Genomic DNA, 5,606 nt, shown 5'->3' on the forward strand with positions numbered 1-5,606 from the left:
AGACATATACCCGGCCACTGAGGGATGCACGCGGGGCCGCTGAGGGGCGTGGGGGCTCTCAGGGGGTGCACACGGGGGCGCTGAGGGACACGTGCAGGGGCGCTGAGGGACGTGGAGGGCGCTGAGGGAAGTGGGGGGCGCTGAGGGACGTGGAGGGCGCTGAGGGACGTGGGGGGCGCTGATGGACGTGGGGGCCGCTGAGGGACGTGGGGGGCGCTGAGGGACGTGGGGGGCGCTGAGGGACACATGCGGGGGCGCTGAGGGACGTGGGGGACGCTGAGGGACGGGGGGGCGCTGAGGGACGTGGGGGGCGCTGAGGGACGTGGGGGGCGCTGAGGGACGTGGGGGGCGCTGAGGGACACATGCGGGGGCGCTGAGGGACGTGGGGGGTGCTGAGGTAACGCAGGCGGGGGACGCTGAGGGGACTCATGCGGGGGGCGCTGAGGACGTGGGGGGTGCTGAGGAAGTGGGGGCACTGAGGGGATGCATGTGCGGGGCAGTGAGGGACGTGGGGACGCTGAGGTAGCGCACGTGGGCCACCATCGGCCAAAGATGAGACCATTAGAACATCTGCAGTGGGTTGAAACGCCTCAAATACAGTAAGATCCAGGAGTTATGATACTAAAAATAGCAACAATGACCGAAGTCACCTTTGGATTTAAAAACCAACTGTACCTCAGGATGACCAAATACTTAATGAGGAAAAATCCCTCTTCAGAAAAGGATTACAGCTCACAGGTGAAGAAAGGAGACACAAAATCAGAGCATCTTCCCTCCGAGGCCCCACAATGCAATCACGGGTGCCAGGAGATGGCCAGGCACAAGGCTGAGCTGGCACCATAGGGTGAGGGTACCAGGGCCATGGGGACCCTGGTTGCTTGCCTCAGATGTGGCCAGCAAGGGAGGCACAACATGGGGCTGTTGAGTGAATGTGTGAGAGGCTGCGGGTCCCCATGGTCCAGCCACTAGCAGCCCGGCAGCATCATAGGAGTCTGAGGTCTGTGCGGGCAGAGAGCACGCCTGTGTTGTGTTCCCGCCAAAACTGGCCGCGAATCGCAGATAATGACGCCGGGACCCACGCCCGTGCAGGAGAGACAGGGGTGTGAGGAGGTTGCCGGCAGCCCAGAGCAGAGTCCAGACCTGGGGACACCGCGGGACAAAAGACAAGTCACAAGAGGAAGAAGCGGAGCGAGCCAAGAAATTTTTCCTGCTTGGGAAAAAAACAGAGTCTTAAAAATTCTGTGAGATGCCAGGGAGTCCGGGGCACTGATATCTGGCGGCATTAAGGAGTCACCATCGATTATTTTAGGCATAAATATGGAACTGGGGTTGGGTAGGGTGTTTGGTTCTTATCTTTGAGAATACTTTCTGAAGTGTTTATGGATAAAATAATATGATGTCTGGAACTGGTTTAAAATAGCCCAGTGAGGAAGCGGGTGGGGTGCTCGCCTTGGCAGGAACATGGGGCCATTGTGCTGGTCTCCCCGCGTTGTGTTGGAACTCTCTATAAACAGCACCAGCGAGAGACGGCAGCCTGCCCTGTGCCTGCCCTGAGGTCACCCTCACTGTGAATTCGGCTCCCTCCAGCCCAGCTCTCACAGGGTCCCAGGTGGCTTCAGCCAGTGTCCTGTGCAGACCTCTTCCTGAAGGAACACTGAGTCCTGACAGTGGGATTTCCTGCGGTGATTCTTTGGTCTTAGAGGCCCAAGGGACACACATGTTTGAAAATCTTCTCCATTTCCATCTGTATGATTTTCACCTTCATTCTCTTCTATTAAATGGAGGCCATCAGCACGCTTAGACACACCTGCCAGCTTTAAGAGTTTAGGGCTAAACAAATGAAGCACACAGTGCACTTCAAAGACTTTGAGAGGAAGGCCCAGTGTGCACAGAGGCCCCAGGAACCCTGAGCTTCCCCAGGATGCCCATCCTGAGCCTTCGGGGGGGCATCTAACCCACTCAAACCCCAAACACTCATCCCTCCCCCATCACAAGGAAAGACAGGCGTGGTCCCCCACCCCTCAGCGGTATTGCTGAATCTGGCAGCCACTGTGTTTGTCAGACCTGCCTGCCTTGTTCAGCAGGGAAACCACTTGCTATGATGAATGGAGCTGCATGCGAAACTTAGATAAGCAGGCAGGTCAAAAACACCTCCCTTGCCAGCATTCCAGTTTTCTTGCTTGGCCCAAGAACCTGGTTTCATTTTGGAAAGGTGGAAGGAGTGTGGGGCGACCTTGTTGCCATTTTCAGGCATGGCTGGGCTCTCACACAGTCAGTCTTAGAACAGGCATGTCCCTGCCTGGAGGCCAGTCCCTCTTGGGTTGTGGAAACCAAGCCCAAAAATGTCAAACAAGTGGCAAAACCTTTAGAGTAATTTTCCTCTACCTCAAAAAACACCCGGCCACTTCTCCTCCCCAGTTGTTAAAGATCCTTTTATTAGCATTGTCCTATTGTGTTTTTTTATCTCAGACACAGACACAGGAAGCATCAACTCTGAGGCTTTGGCCAGGATATGAGCCCGACTTTCGCAGCCCCAACTGGCAGGCTGACCTCATGTGAACTCCCTGGCGGTGGCATCCTGGAGACACCCACAAGGCTGAGCTGGCACCATAGGGTGAGGGTACCAGGGCCATGGGGACCCTGGTTGCTTGCCTCAGATGCGACCAGCAAGGGAGGCACAACATGGGGCTGCTGAGTGAATGTGTGAGAGGTTGCGGGTCCCCACGGACAGCTACCAGCGGCCTTGCAGCATCATAGGAGTCTGACGTCCAAGACACCGGACTCACATCTCAACCCTGCCCTGTGCTGCTCAGGGCCAAGTCTAAGCTGCTGTGAAAAAGAGGTCCCCACATGCAGCGGCTGCCACAGAACACGGTCATCTGTTTTTCATGTACACTGTGGCCCTGGTCAGTCCGGCCAGAGCCCCCAGGTTTTGTTGCTCTTCCAGGGCACATTCTGGGCCGTGTGCTGGAGGCTGGGCTGTGGGCTCCTCTGAGGAGGTAGAGGGATGCGCACCAGGGGCTGCGTGTTGAGGCTCGGCCCCTGTCCCATCACCTCTACTCTGGTGAGGCCACTTCCTGCAAAGGCAGCTGGATGCTCCTGCCTGGAGCTGCCCCTGGACCACAGAGCATCCAGGAGATGAATGCACTTCCAGCCTCGCCACCCTGGGGAGATGTACAGCTGAGGTGGCAACTTCGGAGCAAGCAGGGTGGAGATGACTCCCTTGAGGTCCCTCCCAGCCCTGCTGCCCTGTCACTCAAGGTATGGGTTGGTTGTGTTCCCCAAAAATACATGTTAAAGTCTGAGTCCTCCACACCTCAGAATATGACATCATTTGGAAATAAGGTCATTGCAGATCTAGTTACCATAGTGCCCCCTTATCCTGGGGAAAATGTTCCAAGACCCTGGTGGATGTCTGAAACCTCAGATAGTACCTAACCTTACATATACTGTGTTTTTTTCCCATGTGTACAAACTTACAATAAAGTTTAATTTATAAATGAGATACAATAAGAGATTAATAACAATGATAAAATAGAACAATTATAACAATATACTGTAATAAAAGTTATGTGAATGTGGTCTCTCACTCTCAACATATCTTACTATACTGTACTTTCCCTTGTTGTGATGATGTAAAGTGCTGTAAAATGCCACATGGTGAGATAAAGGGAGGTGAGAGATGCAGGCATTGTGATGTAGATGGAAAATTCCAGACACAGACAATTCTTTGGTGTTCAGTTATATGCTGTTCCGAGCCATCCCATCCAAGCCTGGGTTGCCATTGGCCACTTGGCAGCCAGCCCAGTGACCAAATGGGCTGTGGTGTCACAGTGCTTGTGTTCAGGTCACCCTTCCTTTACTTAATAATGCCCCCAAAGCACAGGCATAGCCATGTAATATTTGTGAAGCGTGGTTGACCGTGAGTGACTAAAACCCAGAAAAGTGAGACTGAAGACAATGAGGACCACTGTAGTTAGGATGAAGTCGCTGACTGTGGCCTTATAAGAAGAGAGGTGACACAGGAGCCCATGTGGTGGTGGAGGCAGAGATGGAAGCTGTGAATCCACAAACCCGGGAGTACCTGGAGCTTCGGAGGCTGGGGAGGCAGGAAGGACCCTCCCAGCTGTTGGGGGAGCACAGCCCTGCTGGCACCTTGATTTTGGACTTCAGGCCTCCAGAGCTGAGAGAAGATACATTTCTGTGGTTTTGAGCTCCCTGGTTTGTGGTACTTTTCCAACTGCCCCAGAACACTGCTGTGCCAATGCCCTTGACCTTCAAGGTCGCATTCTGGCTGATGGAGCTGACAGGCATCCCGGCTCCACTGCCCTTGGGCTCCCGCTCTGACTGGCCTGTACTGAAAAGTTAAAAATAGCTCTGCATATATTGAAATAGCTATGTCAATTCTAAAGGCTCACACAGCTGCTATACGTGTCTTGGATACTCTTCAAAATAATATTTATAGGCCTCTCCAAGCTCTGTTGAACTAGCTTTTTGATCATTAATTAAAGCCAAACTCATTTGTCTGTTTACAAGTTGGACTTGGCACACTTTAGCACTTAACAGGAGATGAAAACTGCAGTTTGTTCAATTTCCTTTTAATAATTTTGTTTACATTTTTGCCAGCGCTCATAATCTGGGTTCAGTTTCTGCCAGCACTGATTTGGTTTATTCCACATGGCTTGGGCCACTGCGGGACTCCATTTGTTCCAGGGCCACCTTCCTGTCACCTTTTACTGTTTCTTGAGTCAGCAAGAAAGGCAGATCCGACTGAAGACTCCAGCACTCTCCTCAGCTGCAGCCCCCACAGAGCTCTGCGAAGTCCTTTCCCCCACAGGATGGATCTGAGGCACCCACCATGAGAAAAAAGGGGTGGAGAAATGATATGCAGGAAGAAGGTCCATCCTGATTCACCAGTCGCGTGGATGCACTTTTCTACCAGGCTAGGAGGGAGGAAAGTGGAGCCCCACCCTGACTGCTAAGCCATTTGCTTTGCTGTCACAAAAAACAGTTCAGCTTCCCAAATCAGAGAGGAAAAGATTTTTAGGGGGTCCCTTATTTCTATTATGTAAGCTTTAAATAACAAAGTGGACCTCTGGGGCCAACGTGGGTGTGCAATGGTGGTTTTGTGGGATTCTCCCCATAGCCCCATCAGACGGCCTCACTTTCTGGGTCTCAGTGGGCCCAGGTGTGACACAGCTCCTCCAGAAACGACGACAGCCCTGGTGACCAAGGACTCCCTGTGCCACTGGGTTTGCGCTCAGAAGTATATTCAGTGATTTCCCCAGAAAATTCCAAGTCATCTCCTAATACTGTTTGTGAAAACTAAGTAACTGTCGTGGTCTTCTTCAGGGACAGTTTGCTAGGAAGGTTGGTTATTGGCATAATTTTCCAAATCAATGAACTAAGTTACAAAACTTTCTCAAAGGCCCTGATGGCTGTTAGAGAGACAGAAAAGTGAATGGTCAGAAAGAAGTGTCAAAATTCACCCAGTATTGGCAGGCCGAGGCAGGCGGATCACGAGGTCAGGAGATCGAGACCATCCTGGCTAACACGGTGAAACCCCGTCTCTACTAAAAAAATACAACAAATTAGCTGGGCATGGT

General features: G+C 52.5%; 1 long non-coding RNA gene across 1 annotated transcript; it reads left to right on the forward strand.

The window, feature by feature from the left end:
* Nucleotides 1–326: 326 nt before the first annotated feature.
* On the forward strand, nucleotides 327–5,329 carry LOC117063371. Its single transcript, XR_004428882.1, has 3 exons — nucleotides 327–397; nucleotides 2,470–2,614; nucleotides 4,627–5,329. It is a non-coding gene; the product is annotated as an uncharacterized LOC117063371 (long non-coding RNA).
* Nucleotides 5,330–5,606: the final 277 nt, after the last annotated feature.

Source organism: Trachypithecus francoisi, unplaced genomic scaffold, assembly GCF_009764315.1.
Source record: "Trachypithecus francoisi isolate TF-2019V2 unplaced genomic scaffold, Tfra_2.0 Lachesis_group18, whole genome shotgun sequence".
Lineage (NCBI taxonomy): Eukaryota > Metazoa > Chordata > Mammalia > Primates > Cercopithecidae > Trachypithecus > Trachypithecus francoisi.